This window comes from Phyllobates terribilis, unplaced genomic scaffold, assembly GCF_046119375.1.
Source record: "Phyllobates terribilis strain yellow unplaced genomic scaffold, ASM4611937v1 Scaffold_11__3_contigs__length_659146591, whole genome shotgun sequence".
NCBI classification, from domain to species: domain Eukaryota; kingdom Metazoa; phylum Chordata; class Amphibia; order Anura; family Dendrobatidae; genus Phyllobates; species Phyllobates terribilis.
The window spans coordinates 639,510,148-639,529,280 of NW_027362771.1; positions in this window are offsets into that span (position 1 = coordinate 639,510,148).

Sequence of the window (19,133 nt, forward strand, 5' to 3'; positions counted from 1 at the left end):
TTTTTCTTTACGGAAAAGACTACCAAAAGCTGAATAATAGAGATTTTTTACCGTGGGATGGCAAAACCACAGTTATTGTTTACTGGGGTATACCACACTTTTTTAAATAGAGATATTTGCGGCTGAACAGTGAGCGACACACTCAAACTGCTTTTTTTTTAGATACCAAAGGCCCAAAACTGGATAGTACAGCGATTTGACCTGTGGAACTGCGAAACCACACTGGGATGTAGGGCCTACACAAGACTATTTTCATCAGATATATTTTTGTGTCACAACAGTCAGGAGACACTACTGTTTTTCTTTACGGAAATAACTACCAAAAGCTGAATAATAGAGATTTTTTACCCTGGAATTTCAAAACCACAGTTATTGTTTTCTGGGGTATACCACACTTTTTTAAATAGAGATATTTGCGTCTGAACAGTGAGCGACACACTCAAACTGCTTTTTTTTTAGATACCAAAGGCCCAAAACTGGATAGTACAGCGATTTGACCCGTGGAACTGCGAAACCACACTGGGATGTCGGGCCTACACAAGACTATTTTCAACAGATATATTTTTGTGTCACAACAGTCAGGAGACACTACTGTTTTTCTTTACGGAAAAAACTACCAAAACCTGAAAAATAGAGATTTTTTACCGTGGGATGGGAAAACCACAGTTATTGTTTTCTGGGGTATACCACACTTTTTTAAATAGAGATATTTGCGTCTGAACAGTGAGCGACACACTCAAACTGCTTTTTTTTTAGATACCAAAGGCCCAAAACTGGATAGTACAGCGATTTGACCCGTGGAACTGCGAAACCACACTGGGATGTCGGGCCTACACAAGACTATTTTCAACAGATATATTTTTGTGTCACAACAGTCAGGAGACACTACTGTTTTTCTTTACGGAAAAAACTACCAAAACCTGAAAAATAGAGATTTTTTACCGTGGGATGGGAAAACCACAGTTATTGTTTTCTGGGGTATACCACACTTTTTTAAATAGAGATATTTGCGGCTGAACAGTGAGCGACACATTCAAACTGCTTTTTTTTTAGATACCAAGGGCCCAAAACTGGATAGTACAGCGATTTGACCCGTGGAACTGTGAAACCATACTGGCATGTCGGGCCTACACAAGACTATTTAAACAGATATATTTTTGTGTCACAATAGTCAGGAGACACTACTGTTTTTCTTTACGGAAAACACTACCAAAAGCTGAATAATAGAGATTTTTTACTGTGGGATGGCAAAACCACAGTTATTGTTTACTGGGGTATACCACACTTTTTTAAATAGAGATATTTGCGGCTGAACAGTGAGCGACACACTCAAACTGCTTTTTTTTTAGATACCAAAGGCCCAAAACTGGATAGTACAGCGATTTGACCCGTGGAACTGCGAAACCACACTGGGATGTCAGGCCTAAACAAGACTATTTTCAACAGATACATTTTTGTGTCACAACAGTCATGAGACACTACTGTTTTTTTTTACGGAAAAAACTACCAAAAGCTGAATAATAGAGATTTTTTACCCTGGGATGGCAAAACCACAGTTATTTTTTTCTGGGATATACCATACTTTTTTAAATAGAGATATTTGCGGCTGAACAGTGAGCGACACACTCAAACTGCTTTTTTTTTTTAGATACCAAGTGCCCAAAACTGGATAGTACAGCGATTTGACCCGTGGAACTGCGAAACCACACTGGGATGTCGGGCCTACACAAGACTATTTTCAACAGATATATTTTTGTGTCACAACAGTCAGGAGACACTACTGGTTTATTTTACGGAAAAGACTACCAAAAGCGGAATAATAGAGATTTTTTACCGTGGGATGGCAAAACCACAGTTATTGTTTACTGGGGTATACCACACTTTTTTAAATAGAGATATTTGCGGCTGAACAGTGAGCAACACACTCAAACTGCTTTTTTTGTAGATACCAAAGGCCCAAAACTGGATAGTACAGCGATTTGACCCGTGGAACTGCGAAACCACACTGGGATGTTTTGCCTACACAAGCCTATTTTCAACAGATATATTTTTGTGTCACAACAGTCAGGAGACACTACTGTTTTTCTTTATTGAAAAAACTACCAAAAGCTGAATAATAGAGATTTTTTACTCTGGGATGGCAAAACCACAGTTATTGTTTTCTGGGGTACACCACACTTTTTTAAATAGAGATATTGCGGCTGAACAGTGAGCGACACACTCAAACTGCATTTCTTTTAGATACCAGAGGCCCAAAACTGGATAGTACATCGATTTCACCCGTGGAACTGCAAAACCAAACTGGGATGTCGGGCCTACGCAAGACTATTTTCAACAGATATATTTTTGTGTCACAACAGTCAGGAGACACTACTGTTTTTCTTCAAGGAAAAAACTACCAAAACCTGAAAAATAGAGATTTTTTACCGTGGGATGGCAAAACCACAGTTATTGTTTTCTGGGGTATACCACACTTTTTTAAATAGAGATATTTGCAGCTGAACAGTGAGCGACACACTCAAACTGCTTTTTTTTTAGATACCAAAGGCCCAAAACTGGATAGTACAGCGATTTGACCCGTGGAACTGCGAAACCACAATGGGATGTCGGGCCTACACAAGACTATTTTCAATAGATATATTTTTGTGTCACAACCATCAGGAGACACTACTGTTTTTCTTTACGGAAAAAACTACCAAAAGCTGAATAATAGAGATTTTTTACCGTGCGATGGCAAAACTTCAGTTATTGTTTTCTGGGGTATACCTCACTTTTTTAAATAGAGATATTTGTGGCTGAACAGTGAGCGACACACTCAAACTGCTTTTTTTTTTAGATACCAAAGGCCCAAAACTGGATAGTACAGCGATTTGACCCGTGGAACTGCGAAACCACACTGGGATGTTTTGCCTACACAAGACTATTTTCAACAGATATATTTTTGTGTCACAACAGTCAGGAGACACTACTGTTTTTCTTTATTGAAAAAACTACCAAAAGCTGAATAATAGAGATTTTTTACTCTGGGATGGCAAAACCACAGTTATTGTTTTCTGGGGTACACCACACTTTTTTAAATAGAGATATTGCGGCTGAACAGTGAGCGACACACTCAAACTGCATTTCTTTTAGATACCAGAGGCCCAAAACTGGATAGTACATCGATTTCACCCGTGGAACTGCAAAACCAAACTGGGATGTCGGGCCTACGCAAGACTATTTTCAACAGATATATTTTTGTGTCACAACAGTCAGGAGACACTACTGTTTTTCTTTAAGGAAAAAACTACCAAAACCTGAAAAATAGAGATTTTTTACCGTGGGATGGCAAAACCACAGTTATTGTTTTCTGGGGTATACCACACTTTTTTAAATAGAGATATTTGCGGCTGAACAGTGAGCGACACACTCAAACTGATTTTTTTTTAGATACCAAGGGCCCAAAATTGGATAGTACAGCGATTTGACCCGTGGAACTGCGAAACCACACTGGGATGTCGGGCCTACACAAGACTATTTTCAACAGATATATTTTTGTGTCACAACAGTCAGGAGACACTACTGGTTTATTTTACGGAAAAGACTACCAAAAGCGGAATAATAGAGATTTTTTTACCGTGGGATGGCAAAACCACAGTTATTGTTTTCTGGGGTATACCACACTTTTTTAAATAGAGATATTTGCAGCTGAACAGTGAGCGACACACTCAAACTGCTTTTTTTTTTGATACCAAAGGCCCAAAACTGGATAGTACAGCGATTTGACCCGTGGAACTGCGAAACCACACTGGGATGTAGGGCCTACACAAGACTATTTTCATCAGATATATTTTTGTGTCACAACAGTCAGGAGACACTACTGTTTTTCTTTACGGAAAAAACTACCAAAAGCTGAATAATAGAGATTTTTTACCCTGGAATTTCAAAACCACAGTTATTGTTTTCTGGGGTATACCACACTTTTTTAAATAGAGATATTTGCGGCTGAACAGTGAGCGACACACTCAAACTGCTTTTTTTTAGATACAAAATTCCCAAAACTGGATAGTACAGCGATTTGACCCGTGGAACTGTGAAACCATACTGGGATGTCCTGCCTACACAAGACTATTTCAACAGATATATTTTTGTGTCACAACACTCAGGAGACACTACTGTTTTTCTTTACGGAAAAGACTACCAAAAGCTGAATAATAGAGATTTTTTACCGTGGGATGGCAAAACCACAGTTATTGTTTACTGGGGTATACCACACTTTTTTAAATAGAGATATATGCGGCTGAACAGTGAGCGACACACTCAAACTGCTTTTTTTTTAGATACCAAAGGCCCAAAACTGGATAGTACAGCGATTTGACCCGTGGAACTGCGAAACCACACTGGGATGTCGGGCCTAAACAAGACTATTTTCAACAGATATATTTTTGTGTCACAACAGTCATGAGACACTACTGTTTTTTTTTACGGAAAAAACTACCAAAAGCTGAATAATAGAGATTTTTTACCCTGGGATGGCAAAACCACAGTTATTGTTTTCTGGGGTATACCATACTTTTTTAAATAGAGATATTTGCGGCTGAACAGTGAGCGACACACTCAAACTGCTTTTTTTTTTAGATACCAAGGGCCCAAAACTGGATAGTACAGCGATTTGACCCGTGGAACTGCGAAACCACACTGGGATGTCGGGCCTACACAAGACTATTTTCAACAGATATATTTTTGTGTCACAACAGTCAGGAGACACTACTGGTTTATTTTACGGAAAAGACTACCAAAAGCGGAATAAAAGAGATTTTTTACCGTGGGATGGCAAAACCACAGTTAATGTTTACTGGGGTATACCACACTTTTTTAAATAGAGATATTTGCGGCTGAACAGTGAGCAACACACTCAAACTGCTTTTTTTTTAGATACCAAAGGCCCAAAACTGGATAGTACAGCGATTTGACCCGTGGAACTGCGAAACCACACTTGGATGTCGGGCCTACACAAGACTATTTTCAACAGATATATTTTTGTGTCAAAACACTCAGGAGACACTACTGTTTTTCTTTATGGAAAAAACTACCAAAAGCTGAATAATAGAGATTTTTAACCATGGGATGGCAAAACCACAGTTATTGTCTTCTGGGGTATACCACACTTTTTTAAATAGAGATATTTGCAGCTGAACAGTGAGCGACACACTCAAACTGCTTTTTTTTTAGATACCAAAGGCCCAAAACTGGATAGTACAGCGATTTGAGCCGTGGAACTGCGAAACCACACTGGGATGTAGGGCCTACACAAGACTATTTTCATCAGATATATTTTTGTGTCACAACAGTCAGGAGACACTACTGTTTTTCTTTACGGAAAAAACTACCAAAAGCTGAATAATAGAGATTTTTTACCCTGGAATTTCAAAACCACAGTTATTGTTTTCTGGGGTATACCACACTTTTTTAAATAGAGATATTTGCGTCTGAACAGTGAGCGACACACTCAAACTGCTTTTTTTTAGATACAAATGGCCCAAAACTGGATAGTACAGCGATTTGACCCGTGGAACTGCGAAACCACACTGGGATGTCGGGCCTACACAAGACTATTTTCAACAGATATATTTTTGTGTCACAACAGTCAGGAGACACTACTGTTTTTCTTTACGGAAAAAACTACCAAAACCTGAAAAATAGAGATTTTTTACCGTGGGATGGGAAAACCACAGTTATTGTTTTCTGGGGTATACCACACTTTTTTAAATAGAGATATTTGCGGCTGAACAGTGAGCGACACATTCAAACTGCTTTTTTTTTAGATACCAAGGGCCCAAAACTGGATAGTACAGCGATTTGACCCGTGGAACTGTGAAACCATACTGGGATGTCGGGCCTACACAAGACTATTTAAACAGATATATTTTTGTGTCACAATAGTCAGGAGACACTACTGTTTTCTTTACGGAAAAGACTACCAAAAGCTGAATAATAGAGATTTTTTACTGTGGGATGGCAAAACCACAGTTATTGTTTACTGGGGTATACCACACTTTTTTAAATAGAGATATTTGCGGCTGAACAGTGAGCGACACACTCAAACTGCTTTTTTTTTTAGATACCAAAGGCCCAAAACTGGATAGTACAGCGATTTGACCCGTGGAACTGCGAAACCACACTGGGATGTCGGGCCTAAACAAGACTATTTTCAACAGATACATTTTTGTGTCACAACAGTCATGAGACACTACTGTTTTTTTTTACGGAAAAAACTACCAAAAGCTGAATAATAGAGATTTTTTACCCTGGGATGGCAAAACCACAGTTATTGTTTTCTGGGATATACCATACTTTTTTAAATAGAGATATTTGCGGCTGAACAGTGAGCGACACACTCAAACTGCTTTTTTTTTTTAGATACCAAGGGCCCAAAACTGGATAGTACAGCGATTTGACCCGTGGAACTGCGAAACCACACTGGGATGTCGGGCCTACACAAGACTATTTTCAACAGATATATTTTTGTGTCACAACAGTCAGGAGACACTACTGGTTTATTTTACAGAAAAGACTACCAAAAGCGGAATAATAGAGATTTTTTACCGTGGGATGGCAAAACCACAGTTATTGTTTACTGGGGTATACCATACTTTTTTAAATAGAGATATTTGCGGCTGAACAGTGAGCGACACACTCAAACTGCTTTTTTTTTAGATACCAAGGGCCCAAAACTGGATAGTACAGCGATTTGACCCGTGGAACTGCGAAACCACACTGGGATGTCGGGCCTACACAAGACTATTTTCAACAGATATATTTTTGTGTCACAACAGTCAGGAGACACTACTGTTTTTCCTTAAGAAAAAACTACCAAAACCTGAAAAATAGAGATTTTTTTACCCTGGCATGGCAAAACTTCAGTTATTGTTTTCTGGGGTATACCATACTTTTTTAAATAGAGATATTTGCAGCTGAACAGTGAGCGACACACTCAAACTGCTTTTTTTTTAGATACCAAGGGCCCAAAACTGGATAGTACAGCGATTTGACCCGTGGAACTGCAAAACCACAATGGGATGTCGGGCCTACACAAGACTATTTTCAATAGATATATTTTTGTGTCACAACCATCAGGAGACACTACTGTTTTTCTTTACGGAAAAAACTACCAAAAGCTGAATAATAGAGATTTTTTACCGTGCAATGGCAAAACTTCAGTTATTGTTTTCTGGGGTATACCTCACTTTTTTAAATACAGATATTTGTGGCTGAACAGTGAGCGACACACTCAAACTGCTTTTTTTTTTAGATACCAAAGGCCCAAAACTGGATAGTACAGCGATTTGACCCGTGGAACTGCGAAACCACACTGGGATGTTGGGCCTACACAAGACTATTTTCAACAGATATATTTTTGTGTCACAACAGTCAGGAGACACTACTGTTTTTCTTTACTGAAAAAACTACCAAAAGCTGAATAATAGAGATTTTTTACTCTGGGATGGCAAAACCACAGTTATTGTTTTCTGGGGTACACCACACTTTTTTAAATAGAGATATTGCGGCTGAACAGTGAGCGACACACTCAAACTGCATTTCTTTTAGATACCAGAGGCCCAAAACTGGATAGTACATCGATTTCACCCGTGGAACTGCAAAACCACACTGGGATGTCGGGCCTACGCAAGACTATTTTCAACAGATATATTTTTGTGTCACAACAGTCAGGAGACACTACTGTTTTTCTTTAAGGAAAAAACTACCAAAACCTGAAAAATAGAGATTTTTTACAGTGGGATGGCAAAACCACAGTTATTGTTTTCTGGGGTATACCACACTTTTTTAAATAGAGATATTTGCGGCTGAACAGTGAGCGACACACTCAAACTGATTTTTTTTTAGATACCAAGGGCCCAAAATTGGATAGTACAGCGATTTGACCCGTGGAATTGCGAAACCACACTGGGATGTCGGGCCTACACAAGACTATTTTCAACAGATATATTTTTGTGTCACAACAATCAGGAGACACTACTGTTTATCTTTACGAAAAGAACTACCAAAAGCTGAATAATAGAGATTTTTTACCCTGGGATGGCAAAACCACAGTTATTGTTTACTGGGGTATACCACACTTTTTTAAATAGAGATATTTGCGGCTGAACAGTGAGCGACACACTCAAACTGCTTTTTTTTAGATACAAAAGGCCCCAAACTGGATAGTACAGCGATTTGACCCGTGGAACTGCGAAACCACACTGGGATGTCGGGCCTACACAAGACTATTTTCAACAGATATATTTTTGTGTCACTACAGTCAGGAGACACTACTGTTTTTCTTTACAGAAAAAACTACCAAAAGCTGAATAATATAGATTTTTTAACGTGGGATGGCAAAACCACCGTTATTGTTTACTGGGGTGTACCACACTTTTTTAAATAGAGATATTTGCGGCTGAACAGTGAGCGACACACTCAAACTGCTTTTTTTTTAGATGCCAAAGGCCCACAACTGTATAGTACAGCGATTTGACCTGTGGAACTGCGAAACCACACATGGATGTCGGGCCTACACAAGACTATTTTTAACAGATATAATTTTATGTCACAAGAGTCAGGTGACACTACTGTTTTTCTTTACGGAAAAAACTACCAAAAGCTGAATAATAGAGATTTTTTATCGTGGGATGGCAAAACCACAGTTATTGTTTACTGGGGTATACCACACTTTTTTAAATAGAGATATTTGTGGCTGAACAGTGAGCGACACACTCAAACTGCTTTTTTTTTAGATACCAAAGGTCCAAAACTGGATAGTACAGCGATTTGACCCATGGAACTGCGAAACCACACTGGGATGTCGGGCCTACACAAGACTATTTTCAACAGATATATTTTTGTGTCACAACAGTCAGGAGACACTACTGTTTTTCATTACGGAAAAAACTACCAAAACCTGAATAATAGAGATTTTTTACCGTGGGATGGCAAAACCACAGTTATTGTTTACTGGGGTATACCACACTTTTTTAAATAGAGATATTTGCGGCTTAACAGTGAGCGACACACTCAAACTGGTTTTTTTTTAGATGCAAATGGCCCAAAATCTATAATACAGAGGTTTGAACCCGTGTAAGTGCAAAACAACACTTCTGTTTCTCTAGCCTACACCAGACTATTTTCAACAGTTATATTTGTGTCTGAAAAATCAGAGACACGCTTTTTATTTGGGAAGGGGTGGGAGGACACACCAAAAGGTTAATAAGACGGGTATTTGTACAGTGTGAAGGAGGAAAAAAAAAGGAGGATTTAGATGAAAAAAAAGGATTTTTCCTGGCCCCCGACACCTGGTGCTAAGTCCAGCAATTCAGCAACAGGAGCACACAGGACTGTAATGCAGCGTTTGCTGGTATAACCACTGTGTCTCCTATACAGCCTGCCTGCATGGTATCTGGGATGGATATTAGTCCTGAAAAGGACTGTTTGTTCTGGCAGCCTTTCAGACCCTACACTAACTATTTCGCATTTTATATCTCTCCCTAAATCAGCAGCGCTGTCCCTACACTGTCTAATCCAGAGCGACTGTGTCCAAGATGGCAGCGCCCCATTTTAAATACTCGAGGTGACGCTGTGCGGCCAGCCAATCACTGTAATGCCCACAACCAACATGGCTGCAGCATTACAGGACTGGCTGGCAATCCCTGCATGTTCATTGGCTCTGTAAAGAGCGCCAAACATGCAGGGCGGAGACCTGAGCTCCCGCCAGAGTAACCCGGAAATGCTCGGTGCTTGCCGAACATCCCGAGTAGTGTGATGCTCGGGCAAGTACCAAGCAGTGTCGAGCAAGTTTGCTCAACACTAGTCCCCATCCATCCAGACTACCAGAAGTACCTAAGTGTAGCCCTATTCATCCAAGGGGAATTGAGGCATTTCCAATATACTGCCCTACCTTTTGGACTCTCAATAGCACCAGGAGTGTTCACAAAGGTTATAGCGGATGTGACAGCTTTTCTCAGAATAAAAAACGCTGTGATTGTTCCCCACTTGGACGACTTTCTGGTAATAGGGAAATCGCAGGACCACTGTTCCTCTCAACTATTAGAGGTCAGGAAAGCCTTACATCAGCTACAATGGTTGATAAATATTCAAAAATCAAAACTCAGATCTTTCTTTGCTTGACCTTAAATTCCCAACTCCAATCCTGCTACCTCCCGGAAGACAAGGTTTGCAAAATAATCAGCTTGATCTCAAGGGCCATAAAGTCTCCAGTGATGTCCCTGAGAGGAGAAATGTCCCTACTGGGCTCCATGACTTCCTGTCTCCTTGCAGTCAAATGGGCCCAAAGTAATATGAGGCTTCTTCAGTGGGCGGTCCTGTCAGCGTAAAAATCCTTCAATGGACATTTGGAAAAAAGACTATCTCTTTCCTTGGAGATAGTAGACTCCCTCTCCTGGTGGACAAACAGGGAGAATCTGACCTCAGGCTTGGAGTGGTGCAGACCAGTCAACCATACAATTACAACAGATGCAAGTGGCTCCGGCTGGGGGGGGTCATCTAGCAGATCTATCGGTTCAGTGGCTCTGGCTACATCACAAAATAGAGACATCATCGAACCTAAAAGAGCTTTTGGCAGTGGAGAAATCCCTGATAGGCTTCCTTCCCCACATACAGTGTCGCCATGTCCAGATCAGGTCCAACAATCGGACGACAGTAGCTTATATAAATCACCAGGGAGGAACAACGCTCCTTTATGATAGTGGCAAACAGAATCCTGCAACTAGCAGAACAGCATCTCCCATCCCTCAATGCTCTTTGCATCCGGCGGGTAGAAAATTCAAGGGCAGATTTGCTCAGTCGCTACACTTAAAGACAAGGAGAGTGGGCTCTAAACCCACTAGTTTTCCAACAGATTATCCAACTATGGGTGTCACCGGACATAAATTTGTTCAACACCAGGGCGAACAGGAAGGTGGAGAGATTCTGTTCACTAGATCCAACAGAGAATCCCTATGCTGTAGACACTCTCCAGATACCCAGGAAGTTCAGGAAGGCCTACGCTTTACCACCAATAGTAATGATCCCGGAATTTGTGAGGAAAATTCGGGAGGAGGGGGCAAGGATAATTCTGATAGCCCCCTTTTGGCAAAAAAAGACCCTGGTTCTCCCTGCTTCACCTAATGTCGATCTCAGATCCCTGGGTCTTGCCGGACAGGCTGGACCTTCTCATCCAGGGGCCGATGTTCCATGCACAAGCCCAAGGTTTTCATCTGGCAGCTTGGAATTTGAGAGGTTGTTACTGAGCAATAGGGGGTTTTCACCAGGCCTAGTTTCCACCCTATTGGGGTAGTAGGAAGCCCATAACAACTAAGATTTATACCAGAATCTGGGGAAAATTCCTGGATTTTATAGACTCCCCGTTGACGGAAAAAGCTCCAATTAAAGGTGTCCTAGAATTTTTACAGAAGGGACGTGACCTGGGGTCAGCTACGAGAACACTTAAAGTTCAGGTGTCCGCCCTATGGGCTCTCTATAATTGCAACCTGGCGGGGAACATGTGGGTCTCTAGATTCATTAAATCCTGTTCCAGAGCTAAGCCAACTCGGGCACTCAGAGTTCCTCCCTGGGACCTGAATTTGATTTTAAATGCACTCTCTGGCGACCCATTTGAACCCCTGCAGGTTATCTCTCCAAAGTTCCTCACCCTCAAAACCATTCTCCTAGTTGCCCTAACGTCGGCCCGTAGGGTGAGTGACCTGCAGGCCCTTTCTGTTGATCCCCCATACACCCAAATTCATGATGATGAAGTCATCCTACGTACAGATCCAGCATACCTTCTGAGAGTAGTTTCTAGATTCCACTGGGAGATTATGCTTCCCTCATTCTGCAGTAACCCCAAAAAACCAGGGAGGTTAGATTTCACAATCTAGATGTTAAAAGGGCTTTACTACAGTACATAGACATGACTAGTCAGTGGAGGAAGGACAACTCCTTGTTTCTGGCCTTTCAGGGGAGTAGGAAAGGTCAAGGGGTGTCAAAGGGAACTATTTCTAGGTGGCTTAGGGAGGCCATTTGTCTAGCTTACATATCTACAGGTGTTCCAGCACCTGACGGTATTAAAGCTCATTCCACCAGAGCTGTAGCAACCTACTGGGCAGAGAAAGCAGACGTCTCAATTGACCAGATATATAAAGCTGCTACTTGGTCTGCACCAGCCACCTTCTACAAGCACTATCAGTTGGATCTATCTTCCTCTGACATAACCTTTGGGAGAAGGGGGCTTCAGGCGGTGGTCCCTCCCTAGGGTGCTCATATTCTCCAAAATTCTCTCAAAGTGTGCTGTCATGGGTAAGGGGAAAACACCAAGGTTACTTACTGGTAGCCGGATTTTCCTGAACCTATGACAGGATCCGTAGTTTTTCCCCCCTGTCTCTTTCTCACACCCTGGTGAGTGTTTACGTTTTGGGTGATTATATGAATGTATATATATATATATATATATATATATATATATATATATACACTGTATATATATTGTAGGTGTTAGTTATGTGTCTAACCTTTTCTGGAGGTTCTCTCACTGCTCTTTAATCCAACTGAAGTGAGGGAGATGAACCGCCCTTTTATTTCAGACGGTTTCCTGTCCTTGGTGGGGCGGATCCCTCTCTCAAGGTGTGCTGTCATGGGTTCTGGAAAAAACGGCTACTGGTAACTAACCTTGGTGTTTTCTTAATATCTGACATGAAATCAGAATAAACCTTTCCCATTTTAGGTCAATAAGGATTACCAACATTTTTAATATTTAATAATAATAATTTTTACTTAGATAGCGCCAACATATTCCGCAGCACTTTACAATTAAGCGGGGACATGTACAGACAATAAATTCAGTACAAGGTAAGACAGTTTATACAGTTACATTAGGAGTGAGGGTCTGGCTGCTCGCTGCTTACAATCTACAAGTCAATGAGGGGACACAATAGGTGAGAAGTGCTTGTTATTTCAGGTCTAGCAATTATAATAAATAGGGATTTTCATATAAAGCTGTATGATCCGGTCATCAGCCCGTATGTTTAAGTGCAATAATCAAGTATCCAGTGCAGTTATCGTGTGCATGGAGGGTGTGGAGACAGATGAAGAGTAGGGAGCAGATTCTGAATAATATTTAGAAGAAGGGAACAGGGGAGAGTTAATTTACTAAAAATATTAGCCAAATTCCAGGATAATGAGAGAGAGAGAATGTTAAGATATTTTTATTATTTACTGCAAAGTCAAAAGTTTACATCCATTTCATTAGTATTTGGTACCATCGCCCTTAAACTGAATGACTTGGGTCACACGTTTGGGATCTCCTTCCACAAGCTTCTCACAATAGTTGGTCAGAATTTGAGCCCATCCCTCCTGACTAGAGATGAGCGTTGTTCTACTCGAACTGTTCGCCAATCTCAAATTCGAGATGTTTTGGGCGGTGTTCGAGCCGTTCGGCGAACACGAACAATTTGAGAAAAATTCGGCTGTTCGAGGTTATGTTCGATAACTGTTCGTGCACCAAAATCATAACTGGATTTTTTCTCAGTAATGATGAAAATTAATGTTAATACGCAGTTTGAGTGTACAGCGGGGTGGGGGGAGGGGCAGGGGATGGATCTCTGCAGGAACAATGAAGATCTCCATTTTTTTTTCTCTTTCCCGCATTTGCAGTGGGGAGGTGCAATCTGTCAGCCTATCAGCAGCGCACACACGGAGCGAAGTGCTTTTTTTCACACAAGCAGGGGCATGTGTCATTGGCAGTGTATGTCACATGTCCTTGCCCTATAAGACCAAGCCATTTTCCCCGTCGCCACCATTTTCTCACTGCTGCAGCTGCGTGTTAGACGGCACCGCTGTTGCTGTGTGCGCTATACCTTGATAATTTCAAGCCAATTTTCGCACAAATCTACAGATAGCTTGGGAGTAGGGAATAGTTGTGATTGCAGTCCTTTTAAGGAATAGGTTACAGCATTTCCTACGACTTTTATCAGGCAGGTCTGTGCTCTTAAATAGATAGATTGTGGGAGTAAAGACTAATTGTAATTGGAGTCCTTTTCAGGACTAGGTTACATCAGTTCCTATCAGTTTTTGCCAGGCAGGTCTGTGCCAGTGCTGTGCAAGTTTTTTTCACAGCATTTGGCTGAATCTAGCAAAGCTAATTCTTTTTGGCCTATTGCAGAGTGTGTTAGTCAGTGGAGTAGCCTATCTGTGTTGCAAGATATACCACCTGTGTATAGAATACCAATTTTTTTACTGCACCTAGTGAAGTAAAATCTTTTGGGCATAGCATCATTCTATTAGTCCATCTATACTGACCTCCATCAGGTTGCAAATTGAATATAATTTTTTTCTGCATCTAGCTCTGAAAAAATATTGGGCTTCTAGCTGTGTGTGGGACTTGTTGTACTAGTCCATCTATACTGACCTCCATCAGGTTGCAAACTGCATATATTTTTTTCTTCATCTACCTCTGAACAAATATTGGGCTTCTAGCTGTGTGTGGGACTTGTTCTATTATTCCATCTATACAGACCTCCATCAGGTTGCAAACTGAATATATTTTTTTCTGCATCTACCTCTGAAAAAATATTTGGCCTTCTAGCTGTGTGTGGGACTTGTTCTATTAGTCCATCTATACTGACCTCCATAAAGTTGCAAACTGAATATAATTTTTTTCTGTCTGAGATGATCTAGTCTGTCTGAGATCTAGTGAATCCTGCTTTGAGCAGGGGGTTGAACCAGATGACCCAGGAGGTCCCTTCCAACTCTACCATTCTATGATTCTATGATTCTATGATTCTATGATTCTGCATCTACCTCTGAAAAAATATTTGGCCTTCTAGCTGTGTGTGGGACTTGTTCTATTAGTCCATCTATACTGACCTCCATAAGGTTGCAAACTGAATATAATTTTTTTCTGCATCTACCTCTGAAAAAATATTTGGCCTTCTAGCTGTGTGTGGGACTTGTTCTATTAGTCCATCTATACTGACCTCCATAAGGTTGCAAACTGAATATAATTTTTTTCTGCATCTACCTCTGAAAAAATATTTGGCCTTCTAGCTGTGTGTGGGACTTGTTCTATTAGTCCATCTATACTGACCTCCATAAGGTTGCAAACTGAATATAATTTTTTTCTGCATCTACCTCTGAAAAAATATTTGGCCTTCTAGCTGTGTGTGGGACTTGTTCTATTAGTCCATCTATACTGACCTCCATAAGGTTGCAAACTGAATATAATTTTTTCTGCATCTACCTCTGAAAAAATATTTGGCCTTCTAGCTGTGTGTGGGACTTGTTCTATTAGTCCATCTATACTGACCTCCATAAGGTTGCAAACTGAATATAATTTTTTTCTGCATCTTCCTCTGAAAAAATATTTGGCCTTCTAGCTGTGTGTGGAACTTGTTCTATTAGTCCATCTATACTGACCTCCATCAGGTTGCAAATTGAATATAATTTTTTTTTGCATCTAGCTCTGAAAAAATATTGGGCTTCTAGCTGTGTGTGGGACTTGTTGTACTAGTCCATCTATACTGACCTCCATCAGGTTGCAAACTGCATATATTTTTTTCTTCATCTACCTCTGAAAAAATATTGGGCTTCTAGCTGTGTGTGGGACTTGTTCTATTAATCCATCTATACAGACCTCCATCAGGTTGCAAACTGAATATATTTTTTTCTGCATCTACCTCTGAAAAAATATTGGGCTTCTAGCTGTTTGTGGGACTTGATCTATTAATCCATCTATACAGACCTCCATCAGGTTGCAAACTGAATATATTTTTTTCTGCATCTACCTCTGAAAAAATATTGGGCTTCTAGCTGTGTGTGGGACTTGTTGTATTAGTCCATCTATACTGACCTCCATAAGGTTGCAAACTGAATATAATTTTTTTCTGCATCTACCTCTGAAAAAATATTTGGCCTTCTAGCTGTGTGTGGGACTTGTTCTATTAGTCCATCTATACTGACCTCCATAAGGTTGCAAACTGAATATAATTTTTTTCTGCATCTACCTCTGAAAAAATATTTGGCCTTCTAGCTGTGTGTGGGACTTGTTCTATTAGTCCATCTATACTGACCTCCATAAGGTTGCAAACTGAATATAATTTTTTTCTGCATCTACCTCTGAAAAAATATTTGGCCTTCTAGCTGTGTGTGGGACATGTTCTATTAGTCCATCTATACTGACCTCCATAAGGTTGCAAACTAAATATAATTTTTTTATGCATCTACCTCTGAAAAAATATTTGGCCTTCTAGCAGTGTGTGGGACTTGTTCTATTAGTCCATCTATACTGACCTCCATAAGGTTGCAAACTGAATATAATTTTTTTCTGCATCTTCCTCTGAAAAAATATTTGGCCTTCTAGCTGTGTGTGGGACTTGTTGTACTAGTCCATCTATACTGACCTCCATCAGGTTGCAAACTGCATATATTTATTTCTTCATCTACCTCTGAAAAAATATTGGGCTTCTAGCTGTGTGTGGGACTTGTTCTATTAATCCATCTATACAGACCTCCATCAGGTTGCAAACTGAATATATTTTTTTCTTCATCTACCTCTGAAAAAATATTGGGCTTCTATCTGTGTGTGGGACTTGTTCTATTAGTCCATCTATACTGACCTCCATCAGGTTGCAAATTGAATATAATTTTTTTCTGCATCTAGCTCTGAAAAAATATTGGGCTTCTAGCTGTGTGTGGGACTTGTTGTACTAGTCCATCTATACTGACCTCCATCAGGTTGCAAACTGCATATATTTTTTTCTTCATCTACCTCTGAAAAAATATTGGGCTTCTAGCTGTGTGTGGGACTTGTTCTATTAATCCATCTATACAGACCTCCATAAGGTTGCAAACTGAATATATTTTTTTCTGCATCTACCTCTGAAAAAATATTGGGCTTCTAGCTGTGTGTGGGACTTGATCTATTAATCCATCTATACAGACCTCCATCAGGTTGCAAACTGAATACATTTTTTTCTGCATCTACCTCTGAAAAAATATTGGGCTTCTAGCTGTGTGTGGGACTTGTTGTATTAGTCCATCTATACTGACCTCCATAAGGTTGCAAACTGAATATAATTTTTTTCTGCATCTACCTCTGAAAAAATATTTGGCCTTCTAGCTGTGTGTGGGACTTGTTCTATTAGTCCATCTATACTGACCTCCATAAGGTTGCAAACTGAATATAATTTTTTTCTGCATCTACCTCTGAAAAAATATTTGGCCTTCTAGCTGTGTGTGGGACTTGTTCTATTAGTCCATCTATACTGACCTCCATAAGGTTGCAAACTGAATATAATTTTTTTCTGCATCTACCTCTGAAAAAATATTTGGCCTTCTAGCTGTGTGTGGGACTTGTTCTATTAGTCCATCTATACTGACCTCCATAAGGTTGCAAACTGAATATAATTTTTTTCTGCATCTACCTCTGAAAAAATATTTGGCCTTCTAGCTGTGTGTGGGACTTGTTCTATTAGTCCATCTATACTGACCTCCATAAGGTTGCAAACTGAATATAATTTTTTTGTGCATCTACCTCTGAAAAAATATTTGGCCTTCTAGCTGTGTGTGGGACTTGTTCTATTAGACCATCTATACTGACCTCCATAAGGTTGCAAACTGAATATAATTTTTTTCTGCATCTACCTCTGAAAAAATATTGGGCTTCTAGCTGTGTGTGGGACTTGATCTATTAATCCATCTATACAGACCTCCATCAGGTTGCAAACTGAATATATTTTTTTCTGCATCTACCTCTGAAAAAATATTGGGCTTCTAGCTGTGTGTGGGACTTGTTGTATCAGTCCATCTATACTGACCTCCATAAGGTGCAAACTGAATATAATTTTTTTCTGCATCTACCTCTGAAAAAATATTTGGGCTTCTAGCTGTGTGTGGGACTTGTTCTATTAGTCCATCTATACTGACCTCCATAAGGTTGCAAACTGAATATAATTTTTTTCTGCATCTACCTCTGAAAAAATATTTGGCCTTCTAGCTGTGTGTGGGACTTGTTCTATTAGTCCATCTATACTGACCTCCATAAGGTTGCAAACTGAATATAATTTTTTTCTGCATCTTCCTCTGAAAAAATATTTGGCCTTCTAGCTGTGTGTGGGACTTGTTCTATTAGTCCATCTATACTGACCTCCATCAGGTTGCAAATTGAATATAATTTTTTTTTGCATCTAGCTCTGAAAAAATATTGGGCTTCTAGCTGTGAGTGGGACTTGTTGTACTAGTCCATCTATACTGACCTCCATCAGGTTGCAAACTGCATATATTTATTTCATCTACCTCTGAAAAAATATTGGGCTTCTAGCTGTGTGTGGGACTTGTTCTATTAATCCATCTATACAGACCTCCATCAGGTTGCAAACTGCATATATTTTTTTCTTCATCTACCTCTGAAAAAATATTGGGCTTCTAGCTGTGTGTGGGACTTGTTCTATTAGTCCATCTATACTGACCTCCATCAGGTTGCAAATTAAATATAATTTTTTTCTGCATCTAGCTCTGAAAAAATATTGGGCTTCTAGCTGTGTGTGGGACTTGTTGTACTAGTCCATCTATACTGACCTCCATCAGGTTGCAAACTGCATATATTTTTTTCTTCATCTACCTCTGAAAAAATATTGGGCTTCTAGCTGTGTGTGGGACTTGTTCTATTAATCCATCTATACAGACCTCCATCAGGTTGCAAACTGAATATATTTTTTTCTGCATCTACCTCTGAAAAAATATTGGGCTTCTAGCTGTGTGTGGGACTTGATCTATTAATCCATCTATACAGACCTCCATCAGGTTGCAAACTTAATATATTTTTTTCTGCATCTACCTCTGAAAAAATATTGGGCTTCTAGCTGTGTGTGGGACTTGTTGTATTAGTCCATCTATACTGACCTCCATAAGGTTGCAAACTGAATATAATGTTTTTCTGCATCTACCTCTGAAAAAATATTTGGCCTTCTAGCTGTGTGTGGGACTTGTTCTATTAGTCCATCTATACTGACCTCCATAAGGTTGCAAACTGAATATAATTTTTTTCTGCATCTACCTCTGAAAAAATATTTGGCCTTCTAGCTGTGTGTGGGACTTGTTCTATTAGTCCA